The sequence below is a fragment of the Bos indicus genome, chromosome 28, assembly GCF_029378745.1.
Source record: "Bos indicus isolate NIAB-ARS_2022 breed Sahiwal x Tharparkar chromosome 28, NIAB-ARS_B.indTharparkar_mat_pri_1.0, whole genome shotgun sequence".
NCBI lineage: Eukaryota > Metazoa > Chordata > Mammalia > Artiodactyla > Bovidae > Bos > Bos indicus.
The window spans coordinates 33956520-33980054 of record NC_091787.1 but is presented as its reverse complement, the minus strand read 5'-3'; the positions used below and the strand labels follow the sequence as shown (position 1 = coordinate 33980054).

Here is a 23535-nt window from a genome sequence, read left to right as displayed (position 1 = left end):
CACCATTCACAGATGTTGGCCCAGGCTTGAGCCCACACTGAGCTCAGAAATTCTGCAGGCTGGTACAGCAGGAAGAACTGACTCTTAGAAAATATGGTTCATGTCCCGCATTTTCCACTTAATTTCCATGACTTTAGCCTCTGTTTCTGTCTGTAAAGTGGGGATAATAATTCCCAGTCTAGAAAAACTGTTATGGTTAGCATACACCTCCAGCAAACAATATATAGGAAAGCCCTCTATTAACTAATAAACCTGACAAATGGGGAGGGGAGGGAAGGGAATGGTGCACGTTGAAATCCTGCTGTGTGCCATGCAAGTCACAAGCAGACCCTGAAATGGTGATTCCTGTGCAAGCGATGTATCACAGAATTTATCCTGGGAGAAGCCACTGAGGAAGTGCAGAAAGCCAGACAGAGAAGGGCAAGACACGATGCCCTGATACAATCACAGATAAAGTCCCAGCGTGGCCTGATCCCACAGGGAGCTCTAGAGGGTAAGTTACACCACCAAACTTGCTCAACCTTGAATCAAAGCGTCCATACTCCTGCCTCATTGACCATGGCTTACAGGCCACTCTGAGAATAATTCTTGAGTGAAGTTACTGCAGTAGCCCAAAGGTGGGCCTCTGCAGAAGCTTGCAACTTTGACATATTAGGAGGGAAGCCTTCAGAAGCTGGGCTGGACACACAGAACTCATGAAGGAGATCCAGGGGGATTCAAGGCAGAGAACCGATAGTATCCACTACACAGATCCTCAATATACATGTTCTCATTTAATTAACACTCAACTCAACAAAGAGGGTGTTATTTGCCCCACTGTACAGATAAGGAACTAAGACTCAGAAAAGTGACTCATTCATGAGATCAATTCTACCTACTTCCGAAGTCAGGCTCTCACTGTAATGACTTTACTGCTCCTTTCCCTGTGTTTCCAATCTCCAGATCCCCTCACAGTGAAATGGAGCAGGACCCTATGGTCCTTGCCCCCCATATTCTCAGCCTGCCTTTTGTCAGGGGGGAAATTTAGCCAAAGAATAAATTTAATCAGAGATGTGAAAACATGCAGAAGCAAAGGAAAACAGTCAAAGGAGACCAAATAATATGTTTAGTCAGTAAGCACAGTCAAGGACATTCGGTCCCTTCTCAAGGACTATAGGTAATACTCTGAGCCATATCCTGAGAGCTGTCTTGTAGATACTGAAATCCCTACCAGGTGGAGAAGTCAACTGCATGATGACTAGACTGTAACCATGACATAAACTGCCACAATTTTGAGAACTGGCCTCCAGAGATGGAAACAAACCGCCTTGGAACTGAAGATTAACTGTACCTAAAACAATCAAGATGATGCTGGTCAGACCACCAAGGACCAATTTCAAGATGACTGTCAGAACTGACTGTACTGTTTTTCTGAATGTAGCCCACTCCCTCAGCCTATAAAAGCCCTAACTCACTGATTGTCACTAGGGAGGAGGTGGTCTTTGGACAGTCCGCCCTTCCCCCGAGGTTGCTGGCATCCAAAATAAAGCCAACTTTCTTTTCCACCAACTCAGCCTATTTATCAGCTCTTCGAGCAGCAAGAAGCCAGACCCCACTTTCAGTCAAAATGTCACTGGCCACCTGGGCCCTGCTGTCCTCTAAGGTTTCGTTCAGTCCATCACTAAGGGTCAAGGTTGTCATGGAAGCAGAAGTAATGGACAGCGCAGGGTTGACAGCGGAAATCACGGCAGTGGTAATAACGAAAATAGTGATAATTCTGATGGTGACAACACTGGTCGTGGGAATAGCAGTGCTCGGTGGTGGAGGTGGTGAGGGGGTGGTAGGGATATGACGGAGATGGTGTTGGGGTGGGTGCGGTGTTAGTAACGGTGGCGGCACGGTGGTGGAACTGATGCTGGTGACGATGACAATCATGGTTGTGGCCGCAGAAGCATCAGCATGGTAGAGATAGCAGAGGTGATGACGATGGAGGTGATGAGGGCGGTGATGGTGGAGGTCGAGGTGGTGTTAATGGCACTGCTGGTGGTGATGTTACAATGGTGGATATACTGTTCAGACAATGTCATTGTAGTGATTACTGGTGACACCGCTGTCCAAAAAGATAGCGGTCAACCCTTGCCTTCCTGGCTGCATTGGAAAATGGAGCCAGTGCGTCCACACACTGTGGCTACAGGAAGGCCAGGGAGCCCTCTGACGGATCAGGGCTACAAGGAGAACAGAGTCTGCTATGACGCGGCTGAGTCTGCTATAGAGCCAGAAGTCTGCTGAGGGGCAGAGGATGGCAGAGCCAGCAAGACAGCAGAGCAAGTCAGTCACATCATATTTCAGTAACAGCGTGTAGCTGCTTGTTAGCAGAGATCTGCTTTCCAACGGCAAATAATAAAATTATGCTTTTTGTGCAGCTAATGAAATGCAAATTGAAGCTGGATGCACATTAATGCAAAGAGTTGAATATCCATTTAATCAACTCCTCCCTGCAGGGGCCAATGATAAAAATGACAGAGGAATTGCATTGCTAATTCTGGGCCTGTCACATCTTATACGTCCTTACCTTGTAAACCCGCTATTCCTGTGGCCGACACCTGCCTGCAGGGCCCCAGCTTTATACATCAGGGTTCTGGGAGCCTGGGGATCCCTCTGTGGGGAGGATTAGGTGATTGGGTCTGGATGGGGAGTAGGGAGGCCTGAGGGGGGAGTACAATGAAATAGATCAGATTTCTCCTGTATTCCCAAAATAAATGGCCACTGTCCTCTCCTCTGTCCCCCACCAGGTCAGCCTCTCTCGTATGGGGGTGGGTAGGATGATGGTCAGAATATTTCTTCCTGTGATAGAAATCAAAGAAATCAGACATCCTCAGTATCATACTGATAGCGAACGTGTCAACTGTCCACTCTGCCAGGGGCCGCATGCCATTCACTTGCATCTGCCCAATCACTCAGCACCCGGAAGGTGGGTACATTACTCCTATTTACAGACAAGGACACTGAGGCTCAGAGGGCTGAGGCTCCTTGCCAAAGGACACACAGCTAGTACGTGGTTTAAACCCAGACAGTATGACTCTGAAGTCCATATTCTTTACTATAGTATCCTATTTTCTTTGCAGAAAATGAGACTGGGGCAATAGTCCAGGGCAGACCACCCGGTAGTCGGTGTCCAGTAGTAGAGAAGGGCTTGGAGAGGAAGAGTGGTCAGGAGCGGACCTGAAGGGGGCGGGACTAGTGCTGGGGAGTTAAGGGCATGAAGCTTCTGCCTAAAGAGTAGAGGGGCTGGCAGTCCTTCCTGCCTGGCTCCAAAGGCTGCCCGACCAGCTACTTTGGGGCAGATGAAGCAATGCAGCCTGTCTGGAGCAAACAGAGAGGAACTGGGCCAGACATGCACTCAAGTAAGCCCAAGAGAAAGGCAGTCAGCGCTGACCTGTGAGTCACTGATTCCAGGGACAACGAGGAAGACAGGTCACAGGGACAGGAGGAGCAGTGAGGCCTGATAGGGTGGTGGAGGCCAGAGGTGGTGGGCTGGGGATGAGCTCCATCTGGGTGCATCTTTCTGGGCCTCCACTCTGTCCTGCCAGAGTGGCAAGAAGATGCTTCGGCCTCGGGTCCTCCCCCCGCCTCTCCACCAGCACTGAGAACAGCTCCAGTGGGCTCCAAGGGGCTCCGGCAGACACGTGTAAGTACACTGTGACACGGGGGTCCTTAACCCTCCTGGAAGCATTGGAGGTAGGGGTGGGGAGGGCATGCTTGAACAGCACACGCTGCCTTCACGAGCCTCTGCCGTGACAACCTGTCTGCGGATGTTGATGGGACCTGACAGGCTCCTTCCAACCATCACACCACCACTCTGGCAAGATTTCCCCGTTGCCTGGCCTCTGACGGGACACAGATGAAGAGGTGCGAGCTCCGAGCTCTGTTGTAAACAAGGACAGAGAGTAAGGTCATCCTCAACACTTCCTACCCCACCAGCTAAAGGAGAGACGACCTCGCAGCCTACCTGTGTCACGGCCACGCTGATGCCCGTCACTGCTTTCATTTCCGCCACTCAGTGGCCACCTACTGTGTGCCATTCGGCACTCTAGTGAAGCATGGCAATAACAACCCTTCCAGAAAGAGATTCTTATCGTCCCCATTCTACAATATAGAAACAGAGGTCACACAATTCACTAAGAACGCGGTTCCACTGATAACCAAGGTCGTGCTGTGTCACGCTGCGCTCAGCTCCAGGTCAGGCCGCGCTCAGCTCCAGGTCAGGCCTTGAGGGCGGCCACAGAAGAAGAATGCGCAGTCCCTGCACTCGAAGACCTGGTGGATTCATCTGGGTGACACTCTTCCAAAAGAGTGAATAACTCACACGCACACACAGCGTCCTGTAGCTTAAAACACAGCTTAAAAGCCAAAGCTCGGAGCCGTGAGCTCACTGTGCTGCTGTGGGGGTAACACACAGAGAAACGAATATATGTTTGCGTTTGCTTTAATGTAAGCACATTAAAAAGAAACCCTCTGGGACCTGAGAAATGGGTAACGGTGTCCAGCTGGAGGGTAGGAATGGACAGATCGGGGATCTTTTCACTTTATTTTTATTTTTGAATACACAAATATACCAGCCATTCAAACTTTATTAAATAGAGTCTTTAACTTAAAAAGTTAAGCATCCTTTCACATAATGCCCACAGTAGGATGACGGTGGAGGTGTTCACAGCAAAGGACCTGAAGCTTAGAAAGGTTGGTCTGTGGTTCAGGCACAGGGGAGCCAGAGCAGGGCCAGCCCAGCCAGCCTTGCACTCCACCAACATTTGGTCTTAGTTTAGCACCAGTGAGTCCAGACACAGAGAAGTTCTCAGGAAATAAGCTGTCACCCCTCCCACTCAGACATCAGATAAGAGGGCCATGGTAAAGTAATCTTGCTCCCCTAAAAAAGGAAAACCAGCTAAACCCCAGAGCCTGCAAAGTTGGGACAGAAGAGCCCCTCGGTAGGCAGGGAGGCTGGGCCAGGGCACGCAGACACGATCACCTTGAGCCCTAACTTCCTGGGGGTGGGGTCTGACCTCAGTTCCCACTGCCACCACCACAACCACCTTGGCCTTCCTTACTACCACCAACACCAACATAACTTTCCAAAAAGCTCCACTGAGAAAATCAAGGGCCGCAAGACCAGGAGAGGGAGGTTCTGCTGCTGGGAACTTGTTTCCAGGTGTCCCATCCATACACCTGCTGATCTGCCCACCTTGGCCATGTCCTGACTGCCCACCTGGTGTCCTTGCCACCCCATCCCATCTGCCAGGAGCTGCCCGACTCCCTGCTCCCAGATAAGGCTTCTGAGCCTCATCTCCACAGGAAAAAGGCACCAGTCAGGGCCGGGGCACCCTGGCGTCCTGCCTGGATATGCCTACCCCTTAGAGGCCCATACTGACCCACTCCCTATAGCCAGGCAATGACAAGTGCTGAATAACAAGAGTTACACACGGGCAGTGTGGGCAGGAGGGTCACTGCCTCTCAGGACACGCTGCCTTCGAGTTTGTTTGTGTTGTGTTTGGTTGCATCACACAGCTTTCAGGATCTTAGCTCCTCGACCAGGGGTTGAACCTGGGTCCGCAGTAGTGAAAGCACCGATTCTTACCCACTGGACCACCAGGTAACTCCCTTGAGCTTGTCTTTGATGTGCCCAAGAGTGATAAGACAGACACTGAGCTGGGGAACAAGGCGGATGAGGAAGGGAGAACGGCTTTCACAGCAGTTTTGAGCTAGGACTTCTCCACCAACACTCTAGATCATGGCCTGTGATTAGGGGCCATGAAATGAATGAAACAGGGCTCACCAGGGCTAGGGGAGACTGGAGTGAAAACAACACAGGCTAAAGAGTGTCAGAAACACAAGAGAAGAGCAAGGGAGTGATGATCACTGGGGACGCCCAAGTGGCCCAAGGACAAATACAGTTGCGTTAACCGGGCAGACCAGTGAGGAGGAAACTTCCAAACAAAGGAAACTTCGAACAAAGTTCGATCCCAAACTTCCAGACTTCCAAACAAAAGGAAACCCATTTCCTTTTGCTGTGATGGTCAAGACCAGGTCTGTGCCAGAGAAGCAACGCTTTCCACTGTTTCTGCAGTAAAGATGCTCTGTATCTGTATACCCCAGCATGGTAACCACCAACCGTATGTGTGGTTCTAGGGCACTTGAAATGTGCCTAGTATCCTGAGGAACTGACTGTTTAAAATGTTGTTTTGATTGGTTCCTTTGTCTATTTATTTATTTTCAGGGGGTGCCATGCCATGCAGCATGGACGATCTCAGTTCCCCAACCAGGAATCAAAGCCATGCCCCCTGCAGTGGAAGCATGGAGTCTAAGCCACTAGATTGCCAGGAAAATCCCTGTTTCCATTCATTCATATTTAAATAGCCACACTACTTAGTGTCTCCCCTGGTGGCTCAGACAGTAAAGAGTCTGCCTGCAATGCAGGAGACTCAGGTTCGATCCCTGGCTGGGGAAGATCCCCTAGAGAAGGCAATGGCAACCCACTCCAATATTCTTGCCTGGAGAATTCCATGGACAGAGGGGCCCGGTGGGCTACAGTTCATGGGGTTGCAAAGAGTCGGACATGACTGAGTGACGAACACTTTCACTTTCACTTAGAGGCTAGTGGCTACCATATTGGACAGCCAGGTTTCGAAGTTTCTGGAAGAATCAAGGCAAGAGAAGCTGCCAGTGCTCACCAGTCACTTGTCAGCTGTGTCACAAGAAGAAGAAATCTCTGAGGATTAAGGCTGTGAAAGAGAGGCTAGTCAAGGAGAGAATTTGAGCATGAGTGAACTTCTAGACAAGGTTGGGGTCAAGCTCACCTCACACACCCAAGCCAAACACGGGCCATCTGGTTTCCATGAAGCTGAGGACAGTGACTCTCTGAAATCATCAGTCAGCTGAGTTTGGGGTGGCCTGAATTGTCTTTGTTTGGGGCTGTTTGTTTTGAGTGGTGTCATTATTTTATTTTTAAATTACCTATAATGTACCCTTTAAAAATTCCCTAATTACAGATAGGATAAATACATAATTGCAGACTTTTTAAAAGCACGCATTATTTACTCAATGCTCCATAATTACGGTCTTTTCCATGAAATGTATTATTTCCTGGATGGTCCGTAATCGCTCCTTTGAAGCCGGCTGGGGAAGGCCGAATTGTTCCTCAGATTCGGTTCACAGGTCACTGGTCCCATCCCATCAGGCGGTTTATGAGCCCCTGAGGTCGGTGATCAGAGCCCAGCAGGCCTGCAGGAAGCAGCAGGTTCGGCTACTGCGCCAGCCGATCGCTCCACCATTGGCTCGGGCCTAGTTGAAGACGGCTGGGGTTTGGGGTTTGAGGTTGCCATCTCCTGTTTCTCTCTTGATCCTTCTGCTGACAGGAAGATGGTCAGTGGTCATGAGCTCAGGCTTAGGGCTGGCCCAGTATGTCTCCCAGCTCATCACTGACTCACTCTGCAACTTGAGACAAGGCTCTTTGTTCAGGTTACGTATATAAAGCAGTCCATGAGCTCAAGTTTTGTGAGAGGTGATCCTGAGGAGTCCAGGTGAGGGAGTGGGAAAACGTGAGGAAGAGACCAAAGGCGTATACATGTGCCTTTGTAAGCAAGCTAACGACTGTCGTACACACCTCAAGAGACTATAGAAGACAGCTCAGAATTGCCCCCTGAGGGCCAAGGAAGCTCGGGTTTTTACCCACCGCCTTTTGAGCATTGTCACCGGGCAAAATTAACTTCCTGGCATGCCCAGGATGTAGGTAGCTTGATGCAGGAAGCAACTGACACATAACAACCACTCTCCACCAAGGCTGCAGGCGACCTCCAGGAGGGACCAGAGGGTTATGGGTGGGCCTCAGAAGTATCTCGGGAGAAGCATGTCACTTCTCCTCTCTCTGCCTCAGTTTTCTCATCTGCCAGTGAAAATCAAAATAGTACTTGCTACTCAGGTTACGGGGGAGAGAAGAAGGTAAGACTGGATAAATGAAACTTACTATTGAATAAACAGAAGTTGCTATTATTGTGAGTGATTGCAGACAAGGCCTTTGCTTGGCCCTGGGTCTGCTCTTTCTCCACTACTGCCCTTGGCAGCCCTGGTGGCAGCCGCCACCAATTCAGACAGGCTTTCAGGAGTAGCCAAAAAATTATCTCAGGGCCTGCAAAGCTGACCCCGGCATGATGGCAGGGCCTTTGCCACACTGCTCTGTCCCCATATCTGTTACCCTGAGTCAGACACTGTTGGCTGGTTCATCATTCCATTCCCTCCTTTATCCCTATAGATCCCCAGCTGGTCCAAGAATGAGTGGCTTAGAAAGCAGAATCTGGGTTAGGCCGAGCCAATCATAATAACTCCATTCTCCTCTTCCTGAAGTGGTGCGTTTACACATTTGATCCATTTCCAGCTGAAGAAATGTCAAGAAAGATGTCATTTGGGAAAACTTTCTTCTCTCTTAAAAAAAAGGCAAAAAAGATATTCTGTCTTCTGGTAGCTTTGGACAGTGTTGTATGAGGAGTAATGTTTGATGCAACTGCAGCCGTCTTGCACCATGAGGGCACAAGCCTGAGGACAAAGTCAGAGGCAGAGTGACAATGGAAAAAAAGACAGAGTGACAACCACAGAGCAGATAATGGAAAAACCCAGTGCCTGCGCGTATCGCTGAGTCCCCACATTGAGGAGCCTCAGGATCGTCCTTGCTCGGCCATAAATAATGGTCAACGCTAATGTACCACTTAAGTTGTGCCAGGCGCTGTTCTAATCACTTTGCATTTGTTAACCCATTTAATCCTCACAAAAGCCCAGGAAGGAAGGAGTTATTGGTAGTGCCATTTGCAGATATGAAAACCGAGGTGCAGAAAGGTTAAGTAACTGCCTCAAGGTCATAAATCTAGCAATTATTCTTCCGTACGCAGCCTAGCTTTGGGCTCTAAACTCTTTCTGATTATAGTAGAGTCTGCCACCACTCCACTATTTTTGTAATGTGCAAAAATAAATCTATCCTTCAAGCCATCTTACTTGGTTCTTCTGTTAGATGAAAGCATCCCAACTGGGATGAGGATGAAAAAGAAAAAGAAAGAAAGAAACTCAAAGTTTTTAATTAAAGGGGCTTGGGTCAATCTCTGATATGTGCCTCAAGAAAGTGGTGCCTGGGTGTTTGTTTCTCACACACGTCTTTGGCAGGACCCTCTCTTTGTGATGGTAACATGCGTGACAAGGTACGACTGTCACTACGAGGCCAGCTTCACTCTGAGTCAAAATCTGTGCTCAGCACTTTTGTGGTAATCCTCAAGATGACTCCACAAAGCAGGTGTTACCACCCCTGGCTCACAAATTAGGAGGTCATAATAATACTACCTAGCATTTATTGAGTTCTTACTCGTTGCCAACTACCAGGCTAAGCACTTTTCAGGACTTTTCTCACTTAATCTTCTCAACAATCCAATAAAGCTATCATCATTTTACAAAGGAGGAAATCAAAGGCTCAGAGAAACTAGGTATCATGTCCAAGGTCACAAGATGAGAGGAAAGGCGACAAGTCAGACTTGATCTCCCTGACCCTCAAGCTAGGCAGGCTGGGATCTGCAACAGGGAGGAAAGTCACAGCCAGAGAACCAACCACCACCAGCCAAGAAATGGTCTCGGAGCTCAGTCAGCAGGAACCCAAGTGGCCCTGAGTCCGGAGTGATGGTTATCAGAGGAAGGAAAGAGAACTTGGCATTAAGTGGTATGGCCAGCAGCAGGGAGGAGTGAGCTCCCCATCACTGGAAGTATTCAAATTAAGGCTGAGTAAGAATTTGTGCCAGGAGCAGGAGGGTCTCCAAGAGACAGGGACTTTAGGATTCTAGAATTCTGTAGCCCCACATCCAAACTCTCTCCAGAGTCATGGAGACCTTGTAGCCTGTGTGTTTCCTGCTTATTCTAGAGGGAGGCCATAGAAGTAGCACTGGAGGAGGAGTGCAGCGATCTGACACTCCCTGGCTCAGGGACTCCAGGCCCCTTCTTGTTGCCTTACTGAGTGCCCGGCCAGGCACAGTGCCAGGTGTGGCTTTCTGCAGGTGCAACGAGGTACAAGGATGAGCTCAGATCTCAAGGGGCTTACCATTTAAACACCAGCCTGTAGTATTTCCAGAGAGATTCATCTACTGACTAATGAACACCTCCCTCAGTCCTGTCTAGGTCTGAGGACCTGTGACATGTCCTAGACAGGTCTTCAGGCCTGTGAGGGCTGCTCAGGGGTAGAGAGCAGCCATCTTCATCCTGGCTACTCCTCAGGAGGAATCTGAGGCAATTCTCTATTCCAGCCTCAGTCTTCTCCTCTGCAAAATGGGGGTGTAAACAAGAAGTTCCCAAGGTCACATCTGGTTCTGGAGCGGAGGTGCTGGATGTCTATACAAGGTTGCCACATGGGTCCCAGGTCTTAGAAGAGAGTGAGTAATTCCCTGGCTTCTAAGTGCTCGGTCTGGGGAACAGAAAATCGTGGAGTTCCCCTGGGCCTTGTCAATCCTTTGTACTCACATAATGGCTCCCAAACTCACCGAAGAAAATGAGTTCTAAGGTGGTCAGGTTCACTCTTCAACTTCATCACTTTCTCTTTTTTTTTTAGTGTTAAGTCTTACATATTGCTTTTGCTTTGTTTTGGCCATGAGGGATGTGAGAGCTTAGCTCCCTAGCCAGGGATTGAATGTTCACCCCCTACATTGGAAGGCTAAGTCTTAACCACTGGACCACCAGGGTAAGCCCCACTCTCTAGCTATGAAGGCATCACAGACACAGAAGGACCCAGACTGAAGTTCCCCAACCCCGCCCCTTCCTACTTAAAATCTTGGGTAAATCTGTGTAAGACAAAGGTAACTTTGGTTTCTCATCTTTGAAATGGGAATATAATATCACATCACCCCACTATTGGGAAGATGAAATAAAGCATTAAAGGATCTAGCATAGTAATAACTAAGTACACAGCTGGTACTCAGTAAATACCCATTTTCTGCCCATGGGCAAGGGCACAGCTCCTCCCCCTTCTCCCGTGGAGAAGGGCAGCTGGCCTTCGGGCAGCTCAGGACCTGCTTTGATGCTGGCCAGGATATAGGTGATGTCCCCACCCCTAGAGACAGGACTCACACAGAGGGGGAGCCGACTGAGGCGGCATGTTCTCAGGGCAGATAAAGGACAAAGACAGGTCCAGGGCAGAGCTGCGTCAGCAGTTAGGAAGGGCAGTGCTGTGACAGGGACACTGAGCACAGCCCACTCTTCTGAGCAAGGCCCAAAAAAAACACACTTGGCCACAAGAGAGTGCACTGCCTAGCAATGAGCAAGAATGACTGTTAGGCCCCCAGGCCTCTTCCCGGCCCTGACGGTCCTGGATACAAAATCGCAGGAAGACGAGGACAACTACGGAAAGAGGCACGGGGAAGAGAGAGTGAAACAGGGCCCTGGGGTTCACTCAACAGTGGCGGACGGTCCTGCCTCCTAGGAGCTCCCAGTCCAGGAGGGAGACAGGCACAAAAGCAAAGAGTCCCAGGCTCAGGGTGATGGGCGGGAAGCCGGAGGTGAGCAGGAGGTACGGGAGACAGCCGGCGTCTGGGCCCAGGAAGGGCTTCACAGAGGAATGGTGTCTGAGGGTAGCTACCTATGTAAAGACGCCAAGAAGAAAGGGGAAGAAAAGAGAGAGAGCCAGCCAGACGCTCCACAGCCATGAGCGGCCTGGCCCAGAGCCCATCTCAGGATAAATCATGACTCAGTGCCTGGCTCCTCCTGTAAATCTGGGAGACAGACGAGCGCACTCTGGAGGGCCTGCCGCTCTCCGGGGAGGGCCCCAAGCTTGTCACCAGTGATAGGAGATGCAAACGTGTCCATTTGTGTGTGCAGAGCTATGTAAGTCTGCATGCACACTCACGCTCATCCGCTTTTACACATATATACCAAGGCAGCGCACAGAGCAAAAGGGCAATTGGCTGCCAAGGGGTTTTTGTAATGAGACTTCATGATTCATCCCTGCGTTCAAGATAGGAGCTTCAGGGAAGAGACCTGCACAGTTCAGGCCCAAAGCCACCTCTTTCAGCAACAAGGTTCCTTTGGCCCCTGTTGCTGCTCTTACAGGGAGAGACGAGAGTGAGCAGGAGGGTGCAGGCTTGGGAGATGGATCGCTGGGCTTCCAGCTTCAGCTTATCAAAACTTTTTAGGTGACCTCCCCTATCTGGGCCTCAGTTTCCCCATCTGTACATTGAGGCAGTCAGTCTAGATCATCAACAGCAAGGAGCTATTATTTTACAACCAATCCTAATCAATTGGTAGTGGCTGCCTGGAGCATTCTGATGACAAGAACCTGGGGTCTGTGCAGAGACATGATTGATTAGTGATGTCTGCTGTAGGCAAAGGTGGGAGCAGAGGTGGCATGTGTGCTACTTACCATCCCTTGCTGCTTGAGCCTTGACATACCATGAATCTCCGATCTGACTTCATCTGGGCTGAAACGGGGCTCTGACCAGTGATGTGCCAGACCAAGCTCATACCCAATCATAAGAGACTTTGTGTAGCTCTTCCCAACTCCACGATCAGTGATATAACACTGCTAGCTTGAAATCAGCCATGATGGGAGTAGTTACACCAGGGAAACTGGAAAATTATACAAATCAAAGTATTTTTACCCCCAGAGATCTGTTGTTAAACATTTACCAGCACAGCACTGGCTCTATTCACCCTCACAGCCCTGGCCAGCTACGAGGAACAGAGAATCAAGGTACCTCTTCAGTCCTGAGCTCCATGGATAAGCCTTGTTCACCGGTGAGTGACTGGTACCTACAGGTGCTGAAGTCCAGACCACTTTATCCGAGACTGGCAATCCCTGCATCCCACCTTGTTTGTGATCCTGTTGCTGCTTGTCTCAGTCCATTGGAGCTGCTGTAATGAAATACCACAGGCTTTGTGCTTTGTAAATAACTTTCGTTTCTCACAGCTCTGGGAGACTTGGGAAGTCCAAGATCCAGACATAGCACATTCAGCGTCTAGGGAGACCCTGCTTCCTGGTTCATAGACAGCAGTCTGCTCCCTAAATCTTTGCATGGTGGAAGCGGTAACGGAGCTCTCTGGGGTCTCTTTTTTAAGATATTAATCCCATTCATAGGGCTCTGGTTCCATAACCAGTCAACTCCCAAAGGCCCAATAAACATTCATCCCATACCACTGCTCTGGCAGCAGGCACCCCCATTCAGTGGTCCACTCCATCACCCTTGAGAATACCCATGCTCTCCTCTTCCAGGAAGTCACCTCAGACTACTTTAATTTGCAGTGAGCCCCCCAACTCCAAGCTCTCATTTCCCTTTCTGTGTTTATTGGTTCTGGGATGAAGACTACCTCCCTGGAAAAGCTTCTGGGTTCAAAGCCTATGTCCCCTCCGTCTCCATTCCCCACAGTCAGTGTGCCACTTTGGCCTGGCCATGAAATAGATGCTTGGGGAGATGCCAGCTGTGTCATCCCCTGCCTGGGACCAAGTCCTGAAATGTATGTAGCCATCATCCCAGTCAGACTCTCATTTTCCAGATGGAGAAACAGAGGCCCAGAATAGTATCCCCTGCCTGTCAACAAGCTGATCTGAGAACCAAGGTCTCCAGGCTCCCCACCAGGCTGCCTAAGGAGTCCCATTTACAGAAACAGAGGCTGAGGCCCACACAGGGCAAGAGATTTACCCAAGGTCACAGCGTAATCCAGTAGCAGAGGCAGGGTCCCAGATCCCCAGCATCCGTGAGTGGGGCCATGTCCCCTACATCTGTGTCCCCTTCCTCACTCTTTGCTCCACCTCCATCCCACCTAACCAGGACTTGACTTGTCCACAGCGGGGCCGTGGCACCCACGCCCACCATTCTCTCCACCTGCAGCCCTGGCACCCAGTAGGGAGCCAGGCCCCATCTGGGCTGCACAGCCTGCACTGGGGCCATCTCCTCCTTGCTCTTTTTCCTCAAGCTGCTGCTTAACATGCACACGGGAACCTCGACGCTGAGCGTATAGATTTCTCTTTGTCTTTGGTGGTAATTATTAGCTGTCTCGGCGGGTGAATGCAGGCAGAAACAAAGGCAGCAAGGGTTGTAAAGCCTTTTATCTCTATCAGGCCGCATTATTTGATAAGGTGCTAAGCTAATAGCAACGCATGTCAAATTGTGTTTAGACAGATCGAGGGGCTGGGAATGGAGGGTATATTTGTCTCCGGAAACGTGCCCATGGAAGGATAAAAGAAAGGCGCCCAGATATCCGCAGCCCATGCAGAACGCAGACGGCCCAGTCCCTGGGGCTCCCGGCATAGGGACTCCCTAGAAAGAGGCAAAACCACAGGCTGGGGAGGGAGAGAGTGGGTCCATGTTGTCCTCATTCCCACTCAAGCCCAGCTGAGGGCCTCTGCCCTGAGGCCACATGCCCACACCCAGGGTCAACAGCAAAGGTGGGATTTGCGTTAGAGCTCCCTGGTTCCCAAGCCAGGGCTCTTACCGCAGCAGTTACTAAACCCCAAGCATGTAACTCTGTCCTGTGCCTGACACTGACTCTCAGACAGAACCTCTACCCACAGGATGAGGCTTGGATCTTATAAGATTAGTATTGAATTGTGTGCAGCCTCCGGGAGAGGTTCAAAGAGCTGGAGAAGTCAAGGAAGGCTTCCTGGAGGATATGGAGATTCAGCTAGGCCTTACAGGATAAGAAAGGTTTCGAACAAGAACTTGGGAAGAGGCACCTTAATCGCCAAGCTCCAGACCCCTTACTGTGAACTCCCAGGCGAATATGTGGTTGTCTCCCTGGATCCTGCCAGGCTCCTCCTCTAGCCAGCCTTTCCAGTCCTGACAGATCTTCACTGACCTCCAGAGCCCCTGAGCATAGCCAGGCTGGCCCCACTGGGCCCTCTGTGGGCTGCTACTTGGTATTTTGAGCAAGATAAGAAGGGGAGGATGCAGATGCCACTACCTCCCAAAGCCTTAGAAAAATGCACGCCTTTGAACCAATGTCTTTATGTCCAGGAACAATCCCTAAAAAATAATTAAGAAAGACAAGGGCTTTCCTGGTGGCTCAGTGGTAAAGAATCTGCCTGCCAATTCAGGAGACACGGGTTCAATTCCTGCTCAGGGAGGATCCCACACGCCACAGAGCAACTAAGCCTGTGGGACACAACCATTGAGCTCTAGAGCCCAGGAGCCTCAACTACTGAGCCCATATGTGGAGACTACTGAAGCCTGCGCACCCTAGAGCCCACGCTCCACAACAGAAGCCTGCACACTGCAGCTAGAGAGCAGTCCCCCCTCAAAGCAACTAGAGAAGCCCACACAGCCACAAAGACCCAGCACAGCCAAAAATAAACGAATATTCTTTTAAAAACAGAATGTGCACAGCTAGTGAGCTTCAAGGATGACGATCAGGTGACTGTTTATAATAGCAAAAAAATTTTTAGAAATAACCTTTACGTCCAACAATGCAGGGTGGATTGAAGAAATACTTGGGACATTCACATGATGCCATTAACAAGTAATCAACCCATCAGAATCTTAGCTACGGGTCTCCCTGGAGCAGACCGAGGACTCGAATGCAGGTACATGTAAGTGTGTGGGAGGTGAAGGTAAGGCAATGAGGAGGTGAGACATGAAGGAAGGCAATAATGACAGGGGTGTTTTCAAACCAGCCACCACGGTGGGCAGCTGCAGCCTAATTCCTCTAGGTAAACTCTGGGACCAACTTAAAACATTTGCCTCAGAGTTGTCCTGCCCAGAGGGTGAGGGAGCTGGGGCATTTATACACTGACTCCCTTCAGTCATTGACAGAGAGCTGTCAAAGGCAGGAGACAAGAGCGTTGATTCTTCAGCACTTCCTGCTGCCACAGGGCAGCCGAGCAGTCTCCTACAGCAAGAGAAAGTCCTCAGAACACAGAATTCAGGTGCCAGCCGGTAGAAGGAAGACCAGCCATGTGCTGAAGTGGCAGGGCCATGGGGATGTGGGCAGAGCCTGGCCACTGTCTGCTACAATCTATATTTCCTCCGCCACAGCCCTCAAATGGGAGAAGCCAGGTTAAATGAAGAGAAGCGTGTTTCTTGACTTCAGGAGGCCTCCTGACATGCTAATGTGCATGAGTGAAGAGCTCGGCTGCACACCTGCATGGTTTTTCCCTCCCCAGGCACCCCTATTGTGTCTCACTCGATGTCAGGGTCATCCAGAGCAGACTTTGGGAAATGCTTATCACAGCTGCCTGTTTATTAACATAGAGAAGTGAAGAAGCCAAGTTCTGATGGCAGTTGCTCCAAGATGCTCCCATCTTCTTAATATGTGTGAAAAGAAAATGACCAGCAATTTCTCTTCTCAGCTTTGATCTTAGAAAGACATTCTCACCCAAGGAGGCATGTTCAAGAGCATGGAAAACAGCCCTGCAATAGCAAAAAAAAAAAAGAAAGAAAGAAACGTGGAAGCAATCTAACAGCACATCACCAGGGGGATGGCTAAATAAACTCTGATGTATCTGTGGCAAGGATTTTTTACCGAGCAGTTAGAATGAACGAGTTGGAGCTATAAGCACTGACATGGAGAAAACTCCAAGACTAATAGTTAGGTGACAAAATAAAAGTGCAGAATAATATATACAGTGTGATACCATTCTTGTTGAAGAAAAAAAACCATCTGAACACACTAAAAATAAAACCATGTATCTCTCTATGTGCTGATATAAATGTGTGTGTACACGTAGGGAAAGATCAGGAGCGATATACATCAACATTGTAACTGCGGTTACCTCTGCTGGAAGAGAAAAGGGAGGGAGGGGAGGGGGTTAGTTTGGTCTGTATTTTGTGAATGTTTCCAACAAGAATGCATTCCTATATCTTATGTGTAATTAAAAATAAATGAAAACGTTTTAAAGAAGAAAAAAAGGAAAGCCTGGCTGTCTATCCACCAAAATACCAAAATATTTACAGGGTTTATCTTTGTGTTGGGATTAGGGGTGTTTTTAATTTCCTTCTGTTTGCTTATCTGTATTTTTAAATTTTCTACAAAGAGCATGCATGTTTTCGTAATAAGAGGGAAAAAAAAAACTGAAGTAATGTTTAATTAAATATCTACATGCCACACAAGCCTCCAGCAGGGAATGCTGTCCCTGCCCCTGAACAAGGTTTGTGTCCGCTGCTGCTTTGCTCTTGCCACTCCCACACCATTTTGAACTTCGATTCCAGGCGTCCTAGACATCACATGCTGCAATGGACTCTCCAAGGACCGAGATGTGGGCTCCCCTAAGGGCCAGCGCTGTTCTTCCCTCTCTGTGCAACCTTGGGCCCCACAACATCCTCTCTGAGCCTCAGTTTCATCCCCTACCTAACAGGAGTCCTAAGACCCACCCTGCCTTCTCCACATTGCAGCTGGGAGGCCCCAGGAGAGGACAGCTGGGCTCTTCTGGTGTAGGACCCATACTTCTATGCAGGTCACCATTTCAATCATAGGCAGAGGGAAGAAGAGCCTGACCAGAATCCCAGGACCCCCAAATCCCAGGACCCCGGACCCCTCCCCCGAGGCTGTGGGCCACTTCCGGAGAGTCCACAGAATTTGAAGTCAGACTGCATGGAGAAACGCTGCTGCTGCTGCTGCTGCTGCTAAGTCACGTCAGTCATGTCCGACTCTGTGCGACCCCAGAGACGGCAGCCCACCGGGCTCCCCCATCCCTGGGATTCTCCAGGCAAGAACACTGGAGTGGGTTGCCATTTCCTCCTCCAATGCAGGAAAGTGAAAAGTGAAAGTGAAGTCGCTCAGTCGTGTCTGACTCCTATCGACCCCATGGACTGCAGCCCACCAGGCTCCTCCGTCCATGGGATTCTCCAGGCAAGAGTACTGCAGTGGGGTGCCATCGCCTTCTCCAGCATGGAGAAACATGATGGGTGCAAACCAGACACTTGAACGATGCCCGGCTGGAGGAGCAGTGCCTCCCTCAAAGCAGGGCTCTGAGTGTCAGATTTTCCACTCTATTTCTCTGTGGCATGTTCTGCACATCCCAGCACTAAAAATAACTGCAGCACGTGAGTGGGGGGCGGCCCCAGAGTGGCTCTGAGAGCCGCTAGGGACTGGCTTGGCACGACAGCCTCCCATCATCTGGTCAGGATGGGGCCCTGTTGCACAGACCCCTCCTCACGATGCTCTCCTCTCCACCCTCATTCCCCCGGGGCGCATAACTCCTTCGTCCCCTAGGGCTCCAAGGACCCTTGGAGCTGGCAACCTGGAAACCCCAGGGATGAAAACCCCCAAAGAGGTCATCTGTTTCTTCACCAGAAGGGGTGCAGTTCTTAAGGATGACAGAGAAGATCCCCCAAGCCTAAGACCTGTCCCCGACTCTAATCCATCACTAGTTGGAAAGCCACTCCAAGTCTAGTGAGGTCTCTGCTGCTCCAGCTGAAGCCATTCTATTGCTCCTCTGTCTCCCAGGGAGAAATAAGTAGGGGAGTGCTGGTTCCAAGTTCAACTCAAGTTGAATATGGGGCAGATGTACAGTCCGGGGACGTCTACTGTCCTGAGTGCCTGGGACTGTAACACCAAGGCCAAGAGTGAGTCACAGGTCCCTGGGAGACTCTGACACCAAAGCCAAGAGTAGGTCACAGGTACCTCATCACCTCAGGGTGAAACTCCAGCATGTCAGCCGGTTGCAAGATATCAAAATCCCTTTTCCTCCTGAGCTTTCCCAGGGCCCACTGCCCACCAACCCAACCACAAGACCGAACTGCGCTGGGCCAGGGAGGGTGTCAGGAGACACGCAGGCCTGAGACGCAGGCCTGTGTCTGCAAAGAGCTTGTGTTTAGTTCCGGGCTCAAGACTGGCGCATGAAAGGGCAGCTCATGTAATATGCAACCCACCGCAGAGGGAGACACGGCCATCACAGCCCACCCAGGGAGGTGACCCCTGGCTGGGGGTGTCCCTGAAGGAATGAAGGGAGAGGTCTGAGTGCAAACAGGGAGAGGAGAGGCCACCGGTCCTGTGTGGACCAGGGAATGCCAGGGAGAAGGATTCTTTGAAATCCAAGAGACAGAAAACTGAAAATGGGATTGAAGACTGCTATACCACTCTTCCTTTCAACACCAAAGCTAGACATTTGGGCTTTATTGCTTAGGCCACATTCCTTAAAAAGTATTCTGAAAACAGGTGTTAAAAAGTGACTTTGTGAAACAGAAGAAGGTGTGTGCGTGGAACCAGGAGGGGCGGCGCTCTGATTAAATTTGGCAAAACCTTGGCTTAGGACAAAGTGAACCCGTTTCTTTTCTGGGGGTCCTCAGGGGCCCTTTCACTGCGACACACAGGGTGGGTCCCTGAGAAGGCAGGGATGAGGGGAGCCACGTTTCCCAGATCATCTGACTACAGACACTTCGTCACGGAGCTTCTCGTGGGAATAGAGCTCTAGCAAGCACAGTCGGGAAACACGGCAGGGCTTGGAGAGCCGGGAACGTAAGGGTACCATCATCTCGGGATGCAGGTCGGGAGGCTCATGCAGGCCTGCTGGAGGGAGGTGAGAGAGCAGGGGCAGCGGGCAAATGCCCAGGGGAATTGGAGCTGCAGCACCCCAGCCCTGGGGCACTTGGGGGAGCCGCGTGACCTCTCCAGGCCTCAGTTTCCCCCTGGGCAGCTGGGAGGACCCGGGGGCCTGGGTGGGAGGGGAGTTGGGGAAGCTGTGAAATGACTCCCCATTGGGAGGAATCAGGAGCTGGTCCCACCACTGCTCCCAGGAGTAGGGGCCAGAATCAAAATGGGGGCCTTGGGACAGAAGAGTCAGCGATGAATCAGGAGACAGCCTGTGAGTCTGGATGTTGACATGACCTAGAACTTGAGACAGGGCAATGACTCCCTCAGCGCCTAGTCTTCCATTTTTTCCCTGCTCCCTAGCCCCTCCGAGCTCTCTCTCAGCAGCACGAAGCCTCCAGAGAACAGCATGGAGTTTAGACGGACAATGCTGGCATTCCAGGACCGGCTCGGGCATTTCCAAGCTGTGCAGCTCTGGGCAACCCCTTAACTTCCCTGAGCCTCCATTTCCTCAGCTGAAGGGCAGGCAAGGATGAAGACAGTAACAGGGACACCTCTGAGGCCTCGCTATGCACCCGGCGGTATGCTGCAAGCTGGCTGGGGCGGGCTCTAGTACCATCCTCCTGCTTTACAAATGTGCCGAGTGAGATGCTGGGGAGTGAAGCGAGCTGCCCGAGATCACACAGGGAGAAAGGAGGCCAGCGGAGCCCTGCCGCTCAGAGAGCTGGGTGCAGTGACAGAGAGGAATGCTCTGGAGGTCGTCCTCTTACAGCATCACGACGATGCTGCGGGGGGTTGCATTTGCAAAGATGCCCACGCTGCCATCACCTGCCCCCAGGCTCCCTGGCAATACCACTTTGCTCCCTTCCATAGAGAAGTGGCTTCTGTTTCTCTGCCCTCTTTAATTTGGGTGGGCCCACAACTGCTTTATTCAATTGCTGTCATTTAGTTGCTAAGTTGTGTCCTACTTCTTTTGTGACCCAATCTATTGTAGGCCACCAGGCTCCTCTGTCCATGGGATTTCCCAGGCAAGAATACTGGAGTGGGTGACCACTGCTTCTCCAGGGGCTCTTCCTGGCCGAGGGCCCAAACCTGTGTCTCCTGCATTGGCAGGTGGATTCTTTACCACTGAGCCACCAAGGAAGCCTGCTTTGTCCAGCAAAATACAGAAAATGGCATGGCTGGTACAAGGCACAGCCCCTAACTAGCCCAGTTACCTCTGTTTTCTGTACCCTGGAGCCAGCCTCCAAGTAAAAAGTGCAACTACCCTGAGTCCACCCTGCTGGGAGAGGCCCAAGTCATGCAGAGGGGTCAGGAGGAGGGAACGCTGCCCACAGTGAGAGGGACCTGAGGAGCTGAGCACAGGAGGGAGGCAGGTGGGCATTTCTCAGGTGTGCTCCAGTCAGGCCACGCCAGGAAATCCCAGCTGAGCCCCATCAACCCACAATCGGGCACAATGATAACAAATTTTTCCCAGACACTAAGTTTGAGGATGACTGTTACACCTCAGTGGACACCCAGAACAGATGTCTCCCCATCTTCACGTCCAGCTGTAAGAAAGTGTTATAATAGACAAGGAAGAAGAGGAAAAGAGACAAGAGGAAGGAGCTAAGGTTACTAGGAGTGGAGCCTCTCCGCCCTCAGGCCCCAGGCTGGGAATCAGCCTGACTTAGTGTCCTCTGACACTGGCCTGGCCCTGACTAGGCCCTGGCCCCTGGGCTGCTCTCTCCCCTCCTCACATGAGGAGCTGAAGTCATGGCCCCTGAGGTCCCCTCCAGTTCTTGGGTCTCCACCATGGGGGTCCATCCAGCCCTGGTTCCGTCCTACAGACTCAGGGAACTGTGGGAGGCCCCTGCCCCACCCTGGGCCTCTAAGCTCCTGGAGAGAGCAGCATTTCAAGCCTCTGGTCCCGCAAGTCCAGCCTGGCCAACCAGTGGAGCCAGAGCGGGAGGCCATGGCCTGCTGACCCTCACACTGTCGCATCGTGGCTCTGAGACTGTGACGGCACCCTGCCAGGCCCTTGATGGGGTGCTCATACTTCATCTTCATAGTCATCCAGAGAGAGACGTATTATTATCAGCTCATTTTTCACATGAAGAATCTGAGACTCAGAGATGTGAAGTGACTAAGTCAAAATCACACAGCTACAAATGTGAAGCCAGAATTTAAACCCGGAGGCCTGAGTCCATGGCTCCCTCTTATCCACTGTGCTAAGCTGCCACCAGAGGCATGTGTAAGAACACAAATCCATCACCTGTGATCCCCACACAATCCCACCCATGCACCTATGCACTCACACACTCGCAGCTACACACACACACACACACAGGCACAGATCCATGGGCCCAACACTGACAGATAGGCAGATACAGACACCACTAACACTGGTACAGACTGAGCCCCTGAAAACCCACAGTCACAGAGCTGCACACAAACACTCCTACACGCACACCTCCACCACACACATACACATGGACAGGGACACGCTGGCCATGTGCTCACACACCCCTAACACTCCAGCCCTACAGGCTCATGTGCAGACATCTGCATTCACACACCCACACGCACACACACAAACACTGCACCTTGTTTAATGATGCCCAGGAAATGAGAGTCATTATTTTTATTAAAAAAAAAAGAAGAGAGAGAAGGACTCTCAAATGCCAATAGATTCCAGTGCATTTTTTTCAGTCCTGAAAGATTTCACAAGCAAAAGTCGCCCAACAGTGCCACCTGCTGAAGGCTGGTGGTTCTCTGTCTTCTCCTTTCTCGCCCCTCCCACCCTCATCAGAGACCTTCCCTCAGTTTGCCCTAAAGTGCCCACCAGGAGCTGGGAGCTGAATGAGGGGAGGTGGGGGTGGATGTAGATGGGAGAAGAGAGGAGGTGTAGAGGTGGAAGACCGTGGAGAAGGGGAAAGGGAGCCGGCTTCCAGGAGCCAGGCAAGGAGAGGGAGGTGGAGGCAGCGATCCCCAGGGAGACAGAGGCAGGGAGGGCAGGTAGGAGGAAGTCGGACCAAGAGACTATGAGAAAGCACACAGAAAGAACCAGATGGGAGAACGAGTCAGGCACGCAAGGGAGGTAAACAGAGAGGAGGAAGGAGAGACAAGGGAAGAGAAAAGGAGACGGGAAAACGAGGCAGGAGGTCCCGACATGCCCGAGCCGCTGAGAGCCCCCACACCCCGCCCCAGGACCCACAGATGCAGCGAACCTCCCTCCATGGGGTGCCAGGACCTGAGGGGGCAGTCTGTTCTGAAGACCTGGACATCCATGCCACCCCGGCTCTCCAAAATGTTTGTCCAGCAGCCCCTGCCCCAAAGGGGCTCAGATCAAGACGGGCTGACTCTCAACAGGAAAATTTCTTATGTGAAATATCTAGTTTGGTTTCGAGGTACACAGAAACCCATCGGAAAACACCCTGATGCTGGGAAAGATTGAAGGCAGGAGAAGGGGGCGACAGAGGACGAGATGGCTGGATGGCATCACTGACTCAATGGACATGAGTTTGAGCAAGCTCTGGGAGATGGTGATGGACAGGGAAGCCTGACGTGCTGCAGTCCATGGGGTCACAGAGTTGGACATGACTGAACGGCTTAACAACAACAACACAGCAGATTGGGAAGAGTCAGCCCTGGAAGCTTCCAGGGTCCAGGTGCTGCTCGCCACCCCATCCCTTTGTCATGTGGAGTGGAGGGGAGGGGGTGTGGCGTGGGCAAAGGGTCCTTGTCATCTTGTTTCTTGATAGAATCCCTGAGGAAAGAGAGAGTCAGAGTGAAAACTCCTCTCAGGATTCCTCAGTGGTCCTGGGCACCCAAGCCCACAGCAGCTCTCCAGCACAACTCAGGGGCATAGGAGGGCCCTGTGGAGGAGGCTACCCCCTCCCCAAGTCCCTTGTGAGGAGAAACAGCCTGAAATACCATCCCCGTCTCAGTGATCACCCCCACCCCGTGGGGCTCAGAGGGGCCGCGGAGCTGGACAATCAGCAGAAAAGCACAGACCCCTGACTCACTCAATGTAGATCTCACTGATCC

The 23535-nt window shown here is 51.1% G+C and overlaps 1 protein-coding gene and 1 long non-coding RNA gene across 5 annotated transcripts in view; both read right to left on the bottom strand.

Moving 5' to 3' along the window:
* The window catches only part of RPS24 (ribosomal protein S24), a 257955-nt gene that overhangs the window by 80406 nt on the left and 154014 nt on the right, over positions 1 to 23535 (bottom strand). The window lies entirely within an intron of this gene.
* LOC139180440 (uncharacterized) overlaps positions 1 to 23535 on the bottom strand; it is a 142085-nt gene that overhangs the window by 49305 nt on the left and 69245 nt on the right. For 2 of the 4 annotated variants that reach the window (XR_011564708.1, XR_011564707.1), the window contains exon 4: positions 12741 to 12897. The exons of 1 other annotated variant lie outside the window; for it this stretch is intronic. This is a non-coding gene — a long non-coding RNA (uncharacterized lncRNA). Of the gene's footprint in view, positions 1 to 12527; positions 12613 to 12740; positions 12898 to 23535 lie in introns of those variants that run through there. One more of the 4 variants, XR_011564709.1, reaches the window with a different exon arrangement.